The sequence below is a fragment of the Panthera onca genome, chromosome A3 (genome assembly GCF_046562875.1).
Source record: "Panthera onca isolate mPanOnc1 chromosome A3, mPanOnc1 haplotype 2, whole genome shotgun sequence".
Lineage (NCBI taxonomy): Eukaryota > Metazoa > Chordata > Mammalia > Carnivora > Felidae > Panthera > Panthera onca.
This window is the reverse complement of record NC_138341.1, coordinates 86,021,954-86,042,554: the sequence shown is the minus strand read 5'-3', so window position 1 is coordinate 86,042,554 and position 20,601 is coordinate 86,021,954. Positions and strand designations below refer to the sequence as shown.

Below are 20,601 nucleotides of genomic sequence, written 5' to 3'. Positions count from 1 at the left end.
AATTTCATGTTGGTCTACATAGATCTACATGATTTGCAATAGTTATATTATTAATTCCATTATCAACTTATTTTGTAATCTAGTTAACCAGCCCCCTATTTAACATTTAGATTTTGTCTAGCATTAGGTTACTACAAACAGTGGCACAATAAGTATTTTAATTTGTTTCATTATGCACCTGTGTGCATGACTATCAGTAGAATCAATTCCTAGGGGTTGAAGTATAAGTTATGAAAGTATGTGTACTTTTGAGGGATGCCTAGTTGGCTCAGTCGGTTAAGTGTCTGACTCTTGGTTTCACCTCAGGTCATGATCTCATGGGTACCGGGGTTTGAGCTCTGCATCAGTCTCTGTGCTGACAGTGTAGAGCCTGCTTGGGATTCTCTCTCTCCCTTTCTGCCCCTCCCCAACTCACATTGTCTCTGTCTCTCTCAAAATAAATAAATAAACTTTAAATTTTTTTTAGAAAAACTTAAGGAAAAAAAGTATGTGTACCTTCTAAAGATAGAGAGGTTTATACTCCCACCAATGATGTATGGGACTGCCTTTTTCCAGCCTGTGTGTATTTTCTCACTTACTGATTTTGCAAGACCATCTGATATATCTGATAGGTGAAAAATGGTGTTCATGATTTTAACTTCTATTTCTTTCATTTTCAATGAGATTGGGCATCCTTTTATGTGGTGGAACCACTTTTTTTGTTTTGTTTTGTTGGGTTTGTTTTGTTGGTTTTTTTTTTTTTTTAAATAAATTCCTTATCTGGGTCTTTTGCACATTTTCTAAGACCTTTGTCTTACTGGTCAGTAATGATTTCGATTGAATGATGAGGCCCTTCTCTTATACACTGAAAGTATTTCTTCAGGTTATGGTTTCTAATTTTCCTTTTTATGCTTTCTGCTGTGTAGAAATGTTTTTAATGTAGTCATGTGCATTAATGTTTTTTTATTTATGGCTTCTGGGTTTTAAGTATTACTTAGAAGGACCTTCCACAGCCTCCCTCCCTTTTTTTAATAAAGAATGCTTCACAAATTTGTGCATCACCCTTGCACAGAATCCATGCTAGTTTTCTCTGGATCATTCCAATTTTAGTATATGTGCTGCCAAAGCGAGCACCTTTCCACCTCTTAATATTCTTTTTGAAAAAATCTCCCACTTAAGTGTTTACATTTAAATTATTTTACATTTTTTATTTTTTTTAAGTTTTTATTTATTTTTGAGACAGAGAGAGACAGAGCATGAATGGGGGATGGTCAGAGAGAGAGGGAGACACAGAATCTGAAATAGGCTCCAAGCTGTCAGCACAGAGCCTGACGCAGGGCTCGAACTCACTGACTGCAAGATCACGACCTGAGCCGAAGTCGGATGCCTAAACGAATGAGCCACCCAAGCGCCCCAAATTATTTTACATTTTTTAAAGTTTATTTATTTTCAGAAAGAGAGAGTAGGGGAGGGACAGAGAGAGAGAGAGAGAGAGAGAGAGGGAGAGAGAGAATCCCAAGCAGGCTCCATGCTGTCAGTGCAGAGTCTAACATGGGGCTGAAACCCACAAACCGTGCTATCATGACCTGAGATGAAATCAAGAGTCAGACGCTTAACTGACTGACCACCCAGGCACCCCTACGTTTTTACATTTAAATTTCTAAGTCATTTGGAATGGACTTAATGTCGAGTTATAACTTTATTTCAGCTGTCCCAACCATTTATTAAATAATCGATCTCTTCCAAACTGCTTTGAAACTATCCTATATTAATTCCCTTAAGTATTTGGGGCTCCTTCAGGACCCTCTATACCATTTTAGTATTTTACTAATTTAGTAATATTGGTTTGACAAAATCAAACTTTTTTAATGATTGTGGCTTCATGATACAGTATCAAGAATTAGAGCCTTGGTCCATTAATCAATATCTATTGAGCAAATACTGTCTTCGTTTTAAGACGGACATGAAGAAAGTTCAGGTTCCATGCCTGCCCTCTTGAAGACAAGAAAGACACTGGTGCCCTGGTAAACCCATGAGTGTCCTCTAATCTACAGTTCAGTGACTGGCTCCACAATGGCTTCAGTGGCACTCACCCAAGTTGAAGAGATAAAGGTGTTGCTGGAAGTAGGGGGGAAGGTCTTCTTGATCTTGGGGAAACCTCGGGCCATCTCCAGCTCCTTTCTTCCCCAGTATGGATTATGTCTCTGTATAGACTTCTGATATGCATATTCATATGCCCTAGGGAAAAGTATTTGGGGACATTCAGAATTAAAGGCCACTATCTGATATTTCTTGCTTTGGATCTGGCCACAGCAACAGCCTAGCCTGCTTATCTCCAAAGACTGTGCAAAATATCCTAAGCAGCTAAGTCACCAAATCACCCTGCCCGTGTCCGTTGTATGAATACAGAAAAAAGCTAAACATTTTGTTCACTCTTCTCAAAATAGCAACAGTGTAACAATCCACTCCCCCAGATAATTGGCTTTAATAATGCCTCAAAGAGACAGCAAGATTAAACACTTAGATGCTACCCCGCAGGGAACTCTGAAAAAAAAAGCCACGAATTGTTCAAGATTTAATTTTCCCCCATTCCCCCTAGCACCTCCCCCGCCTGCCCCCCAGCAGTCTGACTTCTATCTTACTCCAAATAATGGGAGAGATATAAGATAGACGAACAGGTTCTCAGCAGTTGTGGGATGGAAGCCCTGAGTAAGGCTAAAACAAAACCGCAAAAGTTAAGCTCTTTCAAGAAAATCAGCAAGTGACAAATAACATAAGAGATAATAGCCAGTGACTTAGCTCCAGCAACCTGAAAAAGATCACAGGACGTCTGGCATCTTCTGCTCAGAACAAAATTCAGAGGGCTCGAGAAACCCAGTGTAATTACTATCAAGATTTTCCAGAAGTTTGGTGGGATTTTGCTTCTCCTTTCCTCCTTTTTGGGGAAGCGTTTCCCAAATTCAAAGTGTAAAGCATTTTAGAACTGGTTCCATCAACTAGAGGGATTTAAGTCAAAAACAAGACAACTGGCCACAAATGGAGTCACTTATGCTAAGCCCCATGCCATCAAACTGAGACTTAGTTTCAGCCTTCCCAGAAATGGAATCTTAAAATTACTCACTCAGGAATCACCTCACCAGTACTAACTAGGTAACCTGCCTGATGGACACCTGCTATTCCCTAAAGGAAAATAGCCTTGTTTCAACCAGCCCACTTCTTTGCCCAGTACAACTTCCTTGTTCCTACTCCCTTCTGCCTATAAAAGTTTTCCATTTGTACCATTCTTCAGAGTTCCTTTCTACCTGCTGGGTGAGATGCTGCCTGGTTTGTGAATCATTGAATAAAGCCAATAAGGTCTTTCAAATTTACTTTTTGTTTTTTAATGTTTGATATAAATATACATCTAGATAGATGAGGGATGAATGGATGGATGGATGGACAGAGAGAGATAGATAGATGGATAGATAGACAAATAGAGATAGGATATACATCTAAATTTTTAGACGCATCATCAATTTGAAAGAAGTATGAAAGAGTCATGAAAAGAATTAGAAGAAAGGAAGAAGGAAACAAGAAAATAACTATGGGTGTAGAACAGGTTCTATGAACTGCTGAGCTGGTGTGTGTGTCAGTAAAAAAATAATGAGATGGATTTCAATCATCAGAGGTTAAATTTTACTCAACAACATAGCTTTCCTTAGTCCTGTTAAATACTTCAACAAGTTGCATAAACTTTAAAGATGAATAGAATAAACATTCATCAGTGATCTTAAGACATACAACAGTGAATATACAGTGGAACCCCCTTCCCCCACCTCTTCCTGACTGTTCTCTCTCCCCCCAAACCCTCCCCATGCTCCCACACCCAGCTCTCTGGAACTTGACAGGTGTAAATGCATGTATTTACCCCATAAGTACAGTTCTGTGTCCATATAAATGTATAATATTCTTTTTTTCTATTTTTTTTTAATTAGAGAGAGAGAGCATAAGCAGGGGAGGCACTTGGCACTGAGCCCGACGCGGGGTTCAATCCCGTGATCATATGATCATGACCTGAGCCAAAATCAAGAGTCAGACACTCAACCAACTGAGCCACCCAGGCGCCCCAAATGTACAGTGTTCTTCTGCCTGCTTTTAAGCTTTGACATAAGTGATATATTACGTGTATTCTTCTGCAACTTTCTCTTTTTAGTTCAACATGAAATTGAAATTTATCATGATTTTCTTTGTCAAACTCTGGCTCATTATTTTTGCTGATTTATAGTATAACATGATGCGAATGAACCATAATTATTTATCTATTCTCCTGCCGATAGATATTTAGGTCATTTCCACATTTCAAGCTTTTATAAACAAAGTTGAAACATTCTTTGATATAGTTTTTTGAGCATGGGTGTGAACATTTCTCTAGGGAACAAAAGTAGGATTGGAATATCTGGGTCAAATAACATAATTTTTCAATCCTCCCCTTACAATTTTCTTTATTTATCTGTATATCAGTCAAAAATGATTGCCATGGAACACCTATAAAAAATGTTTAACTCGATGGTTTCTTGAGTTCATGGTAAGAGATTACCCATCCTTGTTTTCATGTAAAGAACTGTGAAATTAGAAATACTTTGAAATTAAAAACAAAAAAGAATTACTTTGAATTATAAAGCATACTGGAAGTGACTGAAATATGTTACTTCGTTTTATGATATAAAGCAAAATGTGAAATTATCTATTATTTCCAATTGTCTGACACATGTAACCTAATCATTTCCCAGGCCATACTGTCATTCAACTCTGAAGATAGCATTCAGGCATTTTCATATGTGTCATGGACCACAGGACCCACGAGCCATCCCTGAAGAGCCACCTTGAGGACTAAAACCAGGAAATAAGAGAGAAGTAGAGATAGGTTGGCTAGAAGGACATGTGGTGAGCACTGAACCCACTCAGAAAGATTCCAGTTACAATGGGGCAGTAATTATGGTTCAAAATTTAATCCCAAAACAATGTTGTACCAGTAATTTAAATGCAAAAACCTAAATGTGGAGGGACCCACAGAGGTGGTGGCAAATTGCTTAGCTTCCTATCTTATATTTATTGGACTGTATAGATACGTCTTAAAGCCCACAAGCAGCTTTTTTCTTCATTCCACAAATACTCCTTGAGCATTTACCGTGTGTCAGGCTTGGTGCTGAGTACTTGGAACACAAAAACAGAGAGAAGACACTGTCCCCATTCTCCCACAGCATGAGTATAGTAGTAGGGGAAACAAGCATTAAATGACTTGCAAAAATAAATAAAAGTAACATGATAATCTGATAAACAATATAGAGTGAAGGTACATGGTTCATTGAGGATATATACTAGGGGGAATGTATATCTAGTCAAGGGAGCCCGGGAAGGATTCTCTATGGATGCTCTCCTTGAGCAGAGACCTATAAAATAAGTTCCCAGGGGATAAAAGAGAGACAGGTGAGGGGCGCCTGGGTGGCTCAGTCATTTGGGTGTCTGACTCTTGGCCTCAGCTCAGGTCATGATCTCATAGCTCGTGGGTTCGAGCCCCATGTCTGGCTCTGTGCTGGCATTGCAGAGACTGCTTGGGATTCTCTCTCTCCCTCTCTCTCTGCTCCTCCCCCACTCACGCTCTCACTTTCTCTCTCTCTCAAAATAAATAAAAAGAAAAAATAAATAAAAAGAGGGAGACAGGGAAGTTGCAGGCATGGCAGGATGGAACCCAGCACATTCCAATACCAGGTCGAAGACAGCTCCAAGCCAAGGAAAGCATCGTGGATTGAGGAACTGGCCATAAGCAATAAGACAAAAACTTCAGAAAATTAAAGTTATGAGAGAGTCCACTCTATATCCATCATCGTCCAGACTTACCTACCAAAAATGAGATGACTGTGAAGACCCGCTTTCTTCACCAAATGAATGGCAAGGAACAAATAAGAAATATGCAAGAAAGATGTGGATTTCCTTTGGATCGTGGTTCAGGAAATCTAATTGTAAAATGACACTTAAGGGATAATCAGGGAAATTTGGACTGTGGACATTAGGTGACAGGAATTCGTTGCTTTATGGTGTGATAACAGCATGGGGGTTACACCACAAATAAATAAGTGAGTCCCCGTGTATTAGAGAGACATTCTGACGTATTTGGAAATGAAATAATAAGATGCCCAGATAGGATGTCTGTTAGAATAGTCTGACATGAGTGAGGGAAATTGAGAGAACAGAGATAAGATCACATATGTTGAGAAACAGCGAAGCATGGCGATGCGTACGTACGTGGGTCAGGAAATACCCCGCGCTGCTTTTTACGGCAGATTCTTTACTTCCTTCACTCTCTTTCTTTGGCTCTCATGACGCTAGGCTGTGTTTGGGGTTGTTTTGCTTTGTTTTGTTTTGCTTTGTTTTGTTTCCTTTCTTGGTTTGATTGCAGTCAGTTATTTCCAGTTGCTAGATTTTGTTCCTTTACTTTTTAAAATTCCATCAGGTGCAAGTACGCAAGGAGGAAGATCCCATGATTGCACTTTCTCCAGCTTCCACCTCAGCCTGGAAGTCTTCCCTGCAATAGCTTTCAAATGCCCAGAACGAAATGGAAACTACGTGGGCAGCAGGTGAGAAATAAGTAGTGCGGGTTCGGGCTCCCACGTTGCAGACCTGGTGGACACCTACTTCTCTCTACTGTGTGAAATTGAAAAGAGACTAGTGGGATTGACCACATGGAAGTCATAGCAGCAGATCTGGATTGTAAGCTAAGGAACAATCTAGACTGAGACACTATCAATTCTCTCCGGTGGGAAAAGCAATCAGACAAAGTGAGGCACTTGCTGATACTAACAAAGCTCTTTATCTGCCTCAATTATTAATGGCCTGAGGAGTGCTTACAAATAGGGACCAGTCTAGCCTCTGCCCTGCTCTGTATCCTGGAGAACGGACCCGAATTTCCTCTCAACCTCTGCTAAGCACGAAGGTGATGCCTAAGTCAAGTGAGCACCAGGAGAGGAAACGCGATAGCACATAGGAGGTGCTGTGAGGAAAAATTAGACCTCTACCCTTGGTGCTTCTTTTTGCACATAAATTGAATCAGAGAATCTGGTGTTCGTGATCTGTAGCATTAACTAGGTTTATAATGCCTTTTGGGGGTGCTTACAGCCCTGCTGTTTTCTTTACCTCCTCTAGATAAGCACTAAGATTCAGTTTAGCAAACACTGAAATGTCCATGAGCTTGGTGGTCAACCTTCTCAAAAACATTCTGTGGTATACACTCATAACTTTCTTCCCTGGCCCTGGGTCATTCCTGGAGTCGCCGATGTGTTAGACACTTAAAAGGAGTTTGATTTTTTTTTTTCAAGTACATTGGGGACCACTCTGTTCCAATGAGAGCTAGCACTTTGTAAGTTCCCATATAGTCCAGGCCCCCTCTTAGTCTTATTAAAATCCATGACCTCTAAGCCTAACAATATTGTAAGGAAGATGAAAAATTAATAGGACTTGGGAATGTTAAAGAATTTGCCCAGAGACACACAGTGACCCAAAGGCAAATTCAGAATTCAGCTCACTGATGATGACTGTGGAGGTCAACTTGTGTTAATTTTCAGGTCACTTTGTATGTAAAAGTAAGAGATGCTTAATTCAATGATGGAAGATCAGTGGGCCTGACATACAATAGGTTCCTTAATGGAAGGAAGGCAGGAAGGCAGGAAAGGCAGGAAAGGCAGGAAGGCAGGAAGGCAGGAAGGAAAGCAGGAAGGCAAAAAGGAAGGAAGGAAGGAAGGAAGGGAGAGAGGAAGGAAGGAAGGAGGAGAGAGAGGGAAGGGAAAAAGAAAGAGAGAAAGAATTGTGTCAAATGATTTTTTATTCCTCTAATTGTCTAACCCTCTAGTTTTGAAGGAATCTTCACCCGGATCTTAACAACACTGATCGATTGGTAAATTTGCTCATGGCCTTTCCTGACAGTGTGATGAATGCCTATGGTTTTTTGAGGAAGATGATGTTTTCCTCCGACTTTCTTGGCTCATGTTAAGGCTTGTGTTAAGCCTTGCTTTTAAGCAGCCCTGCAGAGGTCCCTCCAAGACCTGTGGCCCTAGCAGGAGCCCACGTAGAACATCATCTGTGGTAGCCCGACCGCCCAAGCACAGACAGCTTCCCACCTGTTAGAGGCCACAAGGTGTTTGCTGTTGCTGTTGTGTGGTTCCTATTTTTGACCAAGGCCCCAGTATCCTTAGGAGGCAATCCACACAATATGTTTTCTGTCCGTATTGAAATCTTTGTAGTCAGTGGAGAATCCCACTAACACAATGGGTACATTCCAAACAAAGGTATCACTTGCTATAAAAATTTCTCCATCGGGGCGCCTGGGTGGCTCAGTCGGTTGAGCGTCCGACTTCGGCTCAGGTCATGATCTCGTGGTTCATGAGTTGGAGCCCCGTGTTGGGCTCTGTGCTGACAGCTCAGAGCCTGGAGCCTGCTTCAGATTCTGTGTCCCTCCTCTCTCTCTCCGCCCCACCCCTGCTTGTGTTCTGTCTCTCTCTGTCTTTCAAAAAGGAATAAATGTTAAAAAAAATTTTTTTTAATTTCTCCATATGGTAAGTACTTATCTATTTCTCTTATCTCTGATCTGCATCTACTTTTCTTGTTTTTGTTAGATTTAAAGTGTGTTTTGCATCTTATAGTCTGTTTTGAGCTCTTCCATAAAAAAGAAGGTGTTTGATAGATTCTTAACTGATATGCTAAGGGGCAAATAAGATGAGGTGTTAAAGGAGGTGCAAATTCTACTCTTCCGAGTGTATATTTATCTTTGCACTCCAAAATATTTTACAGTGGCATCTGTGTGAAAATATTACCAATGAAACAAATCCTTAAAACTGAGTGAAGTATATCAAGTTGAAAATGTTATTACGCCTTGATTGAGGGCTCAGGCTGTGCCTTTTCAAAATTCATTTGCCTGTCTTTTCTGCTAGAGCTTGAAAAAGAGAGACTCACACAAAACCATCAGGCCAATAATATGAGCTATGTGACAAGCTGTCCATATGGAGCTGTATTAGCTATACTAATAGCTATCAGCTCGGAAAAAGATGAAGTCATCACAAGGCACTCCACTCAGAGGGTTCCTCTCCGTTTTATGACTGCGCCGGGTCTAATGTGAATAATGATACGGCTTCCATCCCCAAGACCCTTCCTCCAAGGAGCACGAAGTGCTTTGCAAATGATTTTTTATCGATTTTCATAGCTTTCATGCCGTGTTCTGCGGCCAAGGGTGTTGCAAGTCAGTGGAGAGACCCAGCTCAGTTCCGGCTGTGGGGTCCAAACTGGCTGTTCCGCCCGCCCCCCCTCCACCCCGGCTGGAACCCGCCCTTCACCGCCACCTCCTCCCAAACAAAAGGAGACTTTTGCGAAAATGAGAAGCGCAAGCTCATGGTACAGCACAGGGTTTTTATATGACTTCAATGTGTTCAGTGGTCAAAAACATTTTTAAATGCCTGTGGAGGGTTATCTTGGGATAAGGATTTCCCTATTTGGAAAAAAAAAAAAATTCCCACCATTCAGCCTGCCTTCTTTGTATCTGTCACACAATGGACAATGGCAGTCACTGAAGGTCAATAAGCAGTTTTTGGGGGGGATAAAAAGGAAGAAAAGAAGGAAAGGAAAATTTTTAGAAACCCAAAGGAAATATTTCCTTGACTTTAGTCAAGCTTAAAATATATCTCTTTTGACCTTTCAGAACATGTTAAAAGAAAAAAAGCCTAAAGCGTGTATCTTCCTGACCTGATAAACCATTGAGTTTTCCTGAGACTGGGATCCAGATCAGTGAGGACCTCCCAGTCTGTCCTGCTGGAGGACAGAAGTGGAGAGGCTGGTGAGACCTGATGTTTCCATGTGCCAGCTTGAGGTCTGGCTGCTGACATTTCCTCGGATGGCTGCGTCAGAGTTGATCGGAGAGGCCCTTGCAGTCTTCAAGAAAGGCAGAGAGGGGGCGCCTGGGTGGCTTGGTCGGTTAAGCGTCCGACTTCGGCTCAGGTCATGATCTCACGGTCCGTGAGTTCGAGCCCCGCGTCGGGCTCTGTGCTGACAGCTCAGAGCCTGGAGCCTGCTTCCGATTCTGTGTCTCCCTCTCTCTCTGACCCTCCCCCATTCGTGCTCTGTCTCTCTCTGTCTCAAAAATAAATAAACGTTAAAAAAATTTAAAAAAAAAAAAAAAAAAAGAAAGGCAGAGAGCCCTCCATTGTTCTCAGTTGCTTCTCTCAGGACCAGAAGATTCTTTGTGGTGGGAGCTAGCCTGCGCTCTGTAGAGTATTTAGCAATGGCTCTGGTGTCTGCTCACAAATGCCACTGGCACCCCTTCTGAGTCATGCTTACCAAAAATGTCTCTAGACGTTGCCAAATGTCCTCCGGAGGGCAAAATCACCACTGTCCTTTATCAACCACCCTGGAGGGTTTTGAAAACAAAACTTTCCCCAAGACTTGGCCGTTGTCAACTGATACCAAGCATGGGGTTTTTCCACGGGGACTGAACCAGAGTAGCAAAAGAAACTCAAGACGCCACAGAGTCCAAAAGACTCGTACATCCCATAGCAGAGCGCAGAACACCCATTCAAAAGCGCAGCTGCGTTGACAGTCTTTTCCAAGGAAAACTGGAAAAGGCCTTTGAAATGAAAGTGCCTGCTTCACTACCTAAAGCTTTAAGGATTAAGACAATTTCCCCCCAGTCTCTAATTACAGGTGTCATTAAGAATTTGCTGAAATGTTGCACTAGCAACCAATTTTAAGATGAATTGCTTTGCCCTTAAAAACGTGTTAGGATTACAGGATGGCTTACTGATTAACCAAGCAAATGGATACACATTATAATCATGTTGCCACTACCAAGAATTACCTGTTGATGACTAAATTATAGATTTCCAGTTGAAGAGTAAACTTCAATTTCTTTGCATTTTAATGGTTTGATTGATGGAAGTTACAGGAAGAAATAAGTAATCAGTTATTAAAGGCTCTTTTTTTTTTAAGTTTATTTATTTTGAGAGAGAGAGAGCAGAGAGAGAGGAGAGAGAGAGAGGAGAGAGAGAATTTCAAGCAGATTCCACACTCAGTGAGGAGCCCAATGTGGGGCTTGATCCCACAACCTTGAGATTATGACCTGGGCCAAAATCAAGAGTCAGATGCTTAACCCACTGAGCCACCCAAGTGCCCCTTAAAAGCTCTTTTAAAGTGACTAAATGATTTATTTGGTTTACAAACAGTGCTGGGATCATTAATCTGGTACAGGTATTAATTAATTTCCTTTGCATTTCCTTTTCTTTGAAGTGTTCATCTGGGGAAATGGTGCAGTTCCCACGAACAGAGTTAGCTGCAAACAGATCTGCCCTTTACAGGAAAATCAACAAAGGCAGTATTTCTTACGGAGAAGTCACCTGGCACAGGACATTGCTGGTACAAATATTTTGATGCTGTGTTAGTAAGAATACTCTGCATATTAGATCAAATGGAACCCTGCAAGGAATAATGGGACCACAGGAAACATTTTTTAAACAGGATAAAAGAAAAATTATAGGAAGCCAGCAGTTGAAGCCAAACGCCTTAAAAGCAAGCTTGAAGTAAGTGAAATATCAGTTAAATGTCATTACTGGAGAGAAATAAAGAATTAAGCCCTTTATTTCTATTGACAAGAATTCTAAAGCAGTGCGATGTGAACAAGACAGCACGGGGTCTGGAGTAAATTAGGCTTTGTAATGCCCTCTAGCTTTGTGATGCCCTGTCAGAGCGGCAGGTTTTCCGTGAATTCCTGGCGCCACCTCACAGATTGTATATGAAACAGTCTGTGAAATGTGATTTGGTAGAAAGATAGCAAAGCAATTCCCTGCCCACACAGTGCTCCCCAGGCCGTGGTATTTTGCAACTCTCATTCCATCAACCTTCTTAACGTCTGCACTGGTCCAGGACCAGCGGGAAACAGGTGGGACATTCAAGGGATTTAAGCGAGGGGGATTTAAGCAATATTTGCAGAGGTGAGAGCTGGGTGACGAGAGAACTAGGAAGAGAGGGTGGAGCCCCCACCGGGTAGGAACAGTAAGAAGAAGCTGTCACCTCCCCTGAGCCTGCAAGGGGCAGCTATTGGAGAGGGAGAGAGCTATCTGCAGGGGGGCACCATGAGCCATGAAGAGGAACTGAACCTTGGGGAGGCAAGAAGGAGCAGGAGAAATAAATGCCACACACACCCCACCCCACCCACCATGATCCTGTGTGCCCAACTGAAGTCAGAGGCTGAGGGAGCCCAGGGGGAGCAGTGTGGACAGGCCAGGGCAGAGAACGGATGTGAAGAAGCACAGCACAACCTCGCTGCTGGTGGACAGAGGTTCTTGGACGCCACCTCTGCTGCCACCGCCACCCATCAAGGGCACTTTTCAAACTCTTCTCCTGCTTTTCTGAATGGATTTGCTACTCACCCCCTTCACATGCCATGCATCCACTCCAAACACCCCCGGGTCCTAGGGCTGGCCATGTAATTCTGCGGCGACATGACGTGAACTTGGCATACGGGGCGAGGACAACCTCCATTCACACCTCTGTCACTGTCTGACCATTTCACTGAATCTGCTTTGTAATTGAAATAATGATCCCCTTAAAGAAACACCTTTGGGAAACTCTTTTCTGCATGCCCCTTGGAAATCATGACCAAGTTCAGACAACTCTTGTATAAACTCTTGTATAAAGAGTTCCAGTCTGTAACATTGCGTTAGAATATTCTGAAAAGCAGGGATCAAGGCAGGCTGAAATAGGCAAGGCTTTTATTAGGGAACATGCCTGTGTGAAAAAGAAGTAGGGAGGGAGGTGGTAAAGGCTGGAAGAGCCATCAGACCACAACACAGATCTTGCCCTCACCTGAAGGAGCCAGGGAGAGAAGATGGGGTGCGAGGGTCCTAGACTACTCTGCAGGACATTTGCAGAAGATTGTTGGGGAGTCCTTGAGCTAACATCAGCCAATAAAAGAGCCCCATGTCTGTCAGGACCAGATCTGCTTCAATATCCTCAAGGCACTCAGTCATGGCGATGAGCCACCGGAGGAAGGTGTGGCCTCAGAGGAGGCACTGGGGGACGTCAACCAGCTCCTTGGCCACATGTGCTCTCTGTAGCACCATGTCCAAGAGAGGCATTCTCAGACATACCATGATGACACTTTAAAGCCTTCAATCTGGGGCGCCTGGGTAGCTCAGTCAGTTGAGCATCCCGACTTCAGCTCAGGCCATGATCTTGCAGCTCAGGAGTTCGAGCCCCGAGTCAGGCTCTGTGCTGACAGCTCAGAGCCTGGAGCCTGCTTCGGATTCTGTGTCTCCCTCTCTCTGCCCCTCCCCCACTCATGCTCTGTCTCTCTCTGTCTCTCTCTCTGTCTCTCTCTCTCTCTCTCTCTCTCTTTCTCTCTCTTTCTCTGAGAAATAAACATTAAAAAATTTTTTGAAAAAATAATGCCTTCAATCTGAACAATCGTATATATGTGCATTGGTAGAGGGTGTATGTGGATTAATACTCTAATCAGGCATACATGCTCTAGGGAGGGATGGTTAGTGAGCAAGCTGAAAGATTCTAATCAAAGCCCCTGTCTCAAGAAACTACCACAGCCTTCATTATCTTCATCTTGAACTAGCAGAGAAGGTTGTGGTCTGTACACTAAATGGACCACAAGGATACACTCGAAGACCAGATTAGTGTATTTCTATGCCTACTTGACAATGACTGTTCATGTTGTGGCACTGTTGTATTTATGGACATGGTGGATTGTTCATACAGTGTCATTACCTTTTAGCGCCCGTAGTGACGAGCCTTACTCCATTGCCGATTTGGGGATCTTCCGTTTTGTCTGCACCTCTGTATCAATGCCACTTATTCTTTCAAAGCTTTCAATTTCTGTTGTTCTCTCCATTGTTTTTCTGCTTTTAATGTCATTTTTAGTCTCTGTCTTTACCAGTTTCTTATTTCTGCTTGGTTTGGACTTTACCTTGCTTTTCTTCTTTCTGGTTTCTTGATGTGGAAGGTTTTATTACCAATTCAAGACCTTTCTTCTTCTCTAATATAAGTCTTTCATGCTGCAAATGTCCCATGAGCACTGCGTGAGCTACAGCATGAAAATGATATACCACCTTTCGTTTCCTTTCTATTCAAAACATTTAAAATTTCTTTTGAGGCTTCTTTGACTCTTAAGTCTTTTATAAGTATGATATTTAATTTCTAACTGTTAGAGAATTTTCTCTTAAATGTATTAAGATTTGTTTTAGGGCCCAGAATGTGGCTGATCTCGTAAACATTCCATGTGGCACTTGAAAAAAAATATGTGTTCTGCTGTGGGGGTCTATAAATGTGTGTGTTCCATAAATGTCAACCGGGTCAAGTTAATTTATGGTGTTGCTTATGTCTTCTTTATTTCTACTGATTTTTTTCCTACTTGCTCTCTTGGTTACTGAGAGAGCAGTGTTGTTGTCCCCAACCATATGGGGGATTTGCCCACTTTTCCTTTCCTTTCTATCAGTTTTCGTTTCGTGTTTAGAAGCTCTCTCGTTCAGTGCATACACCTGTAAGATTCCTATATATTCTGGGAGAACTGACCCCTTCATCAAGTCTTGTCCCTCCTTACCCCTGATAATACGTCCTGTTTCAAAGTCTATTTTGATATTAACAGAGTTGCTCCAGCCTTCTTTAGATTAATGTTTGCACCGCATACATTTTCAACCTTCTGCTTTCAACCTATCACACCTTTATATTTCAAGTGGGTTTCTTGTAGATCGCATAAAGTTCAGTCTCATTTTTTCATCCAATCTAGTATTCACAGTCTTTTCATTGGTGTGTTTCGACCATTTACATTCAATATGACCACTGATAAGTTTGAAGTAAAATCTGTCATGTTTCTACTTGTTTTCTATTTGTCCCTTTTGCCCTCTTTTCTTGATGTCTCTTCGGTTAACTGAACTTTTCAATCACCCATTTTATTTCCACTGTTGAGTTATTATTTACACTTGTTTTTGGTTTTCTTGTAAAGCATTTAGTGAACCTCCTCCCATGTGGTTTCAAGCCACCAGGTCACAGCCCTCCACCCCAAACACACATCCCTCATCTTCAGTTCTTTTGCTGAAGAATTTGGCCTTCACCCTGACAAGCTGCCTTGGGAACTTTTCCTTCCCCAGAACTTTGTAGCAGTCTGGATGCGCCACACCAACGATGGGAGCGTCACAGCCTTGCTTTGGCAGTGTTTACCCATATTTGCTTGCTGACCAACGTCGGCAGATTATCAAGGTTGACAGTCGGGCAGAAGTTCGGGGTCTTGTTTAAGTGGTAACCCCTGACACCAACCTTCCCTGGGCGATATTTGTCGAAATCGGTCCTATGGTGACGCTCTGCCTCCAGCATTACCTGGCCTCCCACATCTGTGGCTATGGCTCACATGGCTCAGAAGTTTCTGGGTCTTCCCCTGTCTGCACAGCAAGTTGGTGGTCAAGATGAAAGAACATACCTGGTTTTTAAAAATGTAGTGGCTGCCTTAGTGTTTGCAATGTGCATCTTTAATTAATCAGAGTCTACCTTCAAATATTACACCACTTCCCATGTAACATAAAGACTTTACAACAGTGTATTCCCAACCCCTCCCGTACCCTCCTTTGTGCTACTGTGGGCATGCATTCTGCTTTTATATATTCTATAAACACATCATATGTTCCCACTAGTTTTGCTCTACAAACACAGCTAAATTTCTTTTAGGGCAATTAGAAAGAAGAAAACATTTTACCTTCATGTACTTCATTTCCAGTGTTCTTTCTTTCTTTGTGTAGATAGAAGTTTTGGTCTGGTATCATATTCCTTCTTGTCTGAAGAACTTCCTTTAACATTTCTTGAATTGTAAATCTGCTGACCATGTATTCTCAGTTTTTTGTTGGCCTGAAAAGGTCTTTATTCTCCTTCATTTTTAGAACACATTTTCAGTATATGTAGAATTGTGGGTTGATAGCTTTTTTTTCTCTCAGCTTGTTAAAGGTGTCTCTGGCTCACTTAATTTCTGACAAGACGTCTACTGTAATTCTATTTATTCCCCATTTCTTTCTCTGACTGCTTTCAGAATCTTCTCTATCCCGTGTGTGTGTGTGTGTGTGTGTGTGTGTGTGTGAGAGAGAGAGAGAGAGAGAGAGAGAGAGAGAGAGAGAGAGAAATTTTAAATGATATGCCTAGGACCATAGGTTTTTTCTTTATTTTGTGGTTGGTTGGTTTTTTGTTTTGTTTTTTATTTACTTTGCTTGGTATTCTCGGAGGTTTTGGTTACATAGTTTCGTATCTATCATTAACTTTGGGAAATCTGCAGCAATTGCTACTTCAAATATTTCTTCTGCCCTTTCCTCTCTGTTTTCTCTTTTGGGGATTCCAATAACATGCACGCTGGACCTACTGATGCTGCCTCTCAGGATTCTCTGTACTGTTGTGTTGGTTTTTTTTTTAATTTTTGTGTCTCAGTTTACATCATTTCTATTTATCTATCTTCAACTTGTCTGATTTTCTTCAAAGGCATTAACTAAGTAGGTCAAGGCAGCCACGGCATGACCCCTATGTAAGTGCTCCCTCCCTCGGAGAAGGGGAACAGGCCTGTTGGTTGCCCACTTGGCAAGGTGCTAAGCCCCTGGCCCCACCTCATTCAGGCACAGAGTGGCCCGTTGCACATGTAACATCAGCATGGCCTCAACTCACGGCCCCTGGGGTAATGGGAACTAGCACAAGCGTGTTAATGCTTCTGCCATTTGCTGTGCTGTGGGTAGTAGACTGTTGTGCTCTGGGGCACCTGGGTGGCTCAGTCAGTTATGTGTCGAACTCTTGACTTCAGCTCAGGTCATGATCTCACAGTTTGTGAGTTTGAACCCCACATTGGGCTCCGTGCTGACAGAGCAGAGCCTGCCTGGGATTCTCTTCCCTCTCTCTCTCTCTCTCTCTCTCTCTCTCTCTTCTTCTCTCCCTGCTCCTCTTCTGCTTGTGCTGCCTCTCTCTCTCTCTCTCTCTCTCAAAATAAATGAATAGACTTAAAAAAATAAACTCTTTTGCTCTGAACCAACATGTCTCTTGTCTACTCTTGGCACTTACGGGGGAAATTATACTTATGACGAGGAGGGGCTCTTCCTGACAGGTATGTTACTCTTTTTACTTTTATATTGTCTGTCTCCAATCAGAATAGAAGCTTAAAACCACTTTCTGTAATAGTTATTTGTGTCACCTACCATATGCAAGGCGTCCTCTTAGTTGGGACAAAAGAAGTGACAGATTGAATGTCTGCCTCAAAGTGTTGTGATCCTGGGAGAAAGAAAAGAAGAACTCAGATATCAAACCACAAAGACTCAAGAAACTGCTCTCCACTCTCATTATTGTAGATTCCTTAACCTTAATGTTATCCTTATATCATCCCTAATATTGTCTTGGAATTTGACATACTGCCTTGTACATAATGCCTTATATATAAGCATACAATAAGTCCATCAATAGATGTTAAACTGATGTGTACAGTGTTTCCTGGACTTTGGCACTAGGATAAATCATACAAAATGATCGACATTGGACCATTATAATTCTCAAAAATAGAGTCTAGATGTGGTTCAGCTTAATATTAAGCTTCTAATAATTATTTTGAAATCCCTTCTTGAAAGAGTCCCAGGCTGAGAGCCATGCCAAATTAAAAAGACAGATTTAGTCCTAAAGATTGCACATTGAGAGACCTGGATTTTCACTCTGGATAACATTCCTCAAAAACTTTTTTTCCACAACCTCTTTGGCACTTCGTTTCACACCTACCTTGAAGGTTGAAGAGACAAAGTGATGCCAAATACGAATTTGAAAAGACTGTAGAGTTATGAGAAGCAGTACGTGGCCCGTTGTCTTGGCTTTCTGTGCAGGAAATAGGCATTAGTAATCAGGCTACGTCAACAGGATTAAAAATGGCCACAGCTTTCGGAGGGCATTTTGCGATAGATACCAAATTGGAGATCCAATGGGAATGCGTTCTGCAGCGGCCATTTGCACCCCTAGAGTCTAACCCACAGAGACATGTGACATGCACCAGAGATAACCTTACAAGGATGTTCACTGCAGCGCTATGAATAGCGGCAAAATGTTGGAAACAGCCTACGGGCTTATCAATATGGGAATGGTTATTAAACGAATTGCATTGTAGCCGTATGACAGAATACGATGGAACTCTCAAAAATAACAAAGGCAATGCCTTATTGCAAAAACATATCCAAACTCTAGGAAAGGAAAAAAAGAATGTTGCTAAATATGTGAATGGCATACTAAACCTACCTCATGTGTATGAATGCTTTGAGATGCCATATATGTGAGATATTTGTGAAGTCAGAAAACAAAGCTGTTAAAGATGTGTGTTTATGCGCCTGTGTGTGTGTATGTACAAGTGTGTGTGTTGAGAGGTGGATTTGGAAAGAGGAAGGCAGGAGAATTCGATCTGTCAGCGTTTGATGAGGAAAACAGTAGCCGTTCTGAGCACAAAGCATTTAAGACAGAATCGGGGCTTCATGGCTGTTGGAAGAGCTGGAAGAGAAGATCTCAGAAAGCAGCCACTGAAGTTCAGGGAAGTCCACAGGGAAAGTCTTAGCCTAAGTGCCCAAAGGTAAAGGTAGAGCTGGAACCCACCACACCCACAAAGCAAGGGTCCCTGGAGAAAGCTGCATAGCTGCTGTGACCATGAAGGTGGAACTTGGGCAAAGGTCTGGAAACCTGCTTCGTCTGCCCCTAGCAACTCACCAAATGAGCCCCTACTGTGTTCCACCTTCCAGACCTCATGAGTCTTTCTCTTGGGCCAATTCTAACCCAGAGCCTCAAGCTCAGGTGGCATGGCAGCGCCCAAGCCAAGGTGATGACAAGCCATCCAGCTAGGGGCCTGTCCTTTTTTACCAAACAGAATGTTCAAACCTGGGAACATTGCACCTTCTCCTAAATCATGTTATCACATGTAACTCCCAGAGTTCTTACAGGCCTCCCACATTGAAGTTCCACTTGGGAGAAATTGTTTTCTAATACAATTACTGAAAATGTGACCATAGTTCCCATTAATTAACATGTCTTTATTTTCCTTTGCGCAGAAATAGATCCCAGAAAATTGATGGCCCTCTATTCAAATGAATCGCTAATAGCCTGCTGACAGCTGCATGCAGACAATTGTAAATGTCTATCATAGTGATTTATGAGCCATTGAAAAGCAATATACTTCGCTTGCTATTTTCATTGAAAGTGAGAAATCCACAGGGGGCTTACCCTCAGGACTGTTCTCCAGACACATCTTAGCCTGTGTCTCTTTAGGCTGGTCTAAACGTCTTGACATTTAGGCCGACATATTTATTACCTACAATGGCCACTTCCCTCCTCCATGTTGGCAGAAGCCCCATTTTGCTCTGAGACTCAGGTACATTGTGACGGATCCAAGGCAAACCTGGCAATCCCATACCAGGAATTGGTTTAGCAGCGGCCAAATGAGCCCTGAAGGGAAGTCTGCCAAGGATGCTTCTTGGAAAAGTCTTCTTCAGTCATTCAAAGAGCACCAAGGAAGACGGCGACTCTCCTCCCACCATACCTTGTGTCTGGATGTGATGCTTGGGACAGTTGTGGTCATCTTGAAGCCATGCTGGGACACAGCCTTCAGACAAGGGCCAACCTGAGGACAGCACAGCAGAGAAGATGAAGGAAATTGATACCTGATAAGATTCCAGGACCACTGCTGTGTCATGCCCCTTCTTTGGATTTCCAGGGACTTTTGACACCCAGTGTCTTTGCTTTAAGTCAACCGACTTAAGATTATTTGCATCCCAAAAGCACCTTACCTGATAACAACTGTTCTTACTCAACTTCCTGAATTATGACGATGGGTCATCTTTGTAATAAAATTTATTGATGGTGGGAGCACTAGATCATATTAAAATCTAAAATTGCCATTACTCCAGCCTCTTAGCCGCCCATATTCTATTAGTTGTTCTTTTATTAGATAATGTGATGGCTAATATTTCCATTCTGTCATGTTATGATTAGTTGCTAACTTTATCCATTCTCATTTGATTTGATGGAAATTCGGCAACAAAATCAGGTACAACTCCAAGAGGAGACACTGGAGGAACAAGATGGTCTATAAGAGATTGAATAAGTACTAGCACAAATATTTATGCAGCCTCAACATCACTAGGATCTTACCAAAGCAAGCTGAAAAAAATCACTACTCTGAATAGTTGAACAGGTTTTACCGTTTATTTTTTTACTGGTTTTACTCACTGTTTTTGCTTTTATACTTCCTATTAATAGGCTGCCTCAGTAATAAATGAGTACTTTCTTTTAGGAAAAAAAAGACTAGGCTAATCTATTAAGGTTAACATCTTTGGGGACATACCTCATCTTACCCCTCAGAATACATTACATAATAATTTGTGTGTGGTATGTGCTTAATCAGTGTATGAGTGAATGAATGAAGCAACTAGCTATCTAGGCAATGAGAGAAAAGACACTATTGCTTCTCTAACTCCATCACCTGTCAGTTGAGTGAGGGTTCAATCCGGGCTTGTAACCTGGTTTTGATTCTTACCAACTGTGAGATTCAGGAACATTACTGAAACT

The 20,601-nt window shown here is 42.0% G+C and overlaps 1 non-coding gene across 1 annotated transcript; it reads right to left on the bottom strand.

The window, feature by feature from the left end:
* Positions 1-1,006: 1,006 nt before the first annotated feature.
* On the bottom strand, positions 1,007-1,113 carry LOC132672615 (U6 spliceosomal RNA). Its single transcript, XR_009607598.1, has one exon. It is a non-coding gene; the product is annotated as a U6 spliceosomal RNA (small nuclear RNA).
* Positions 1,114-20,601: the final 19,488 nt, after the last annotated feature.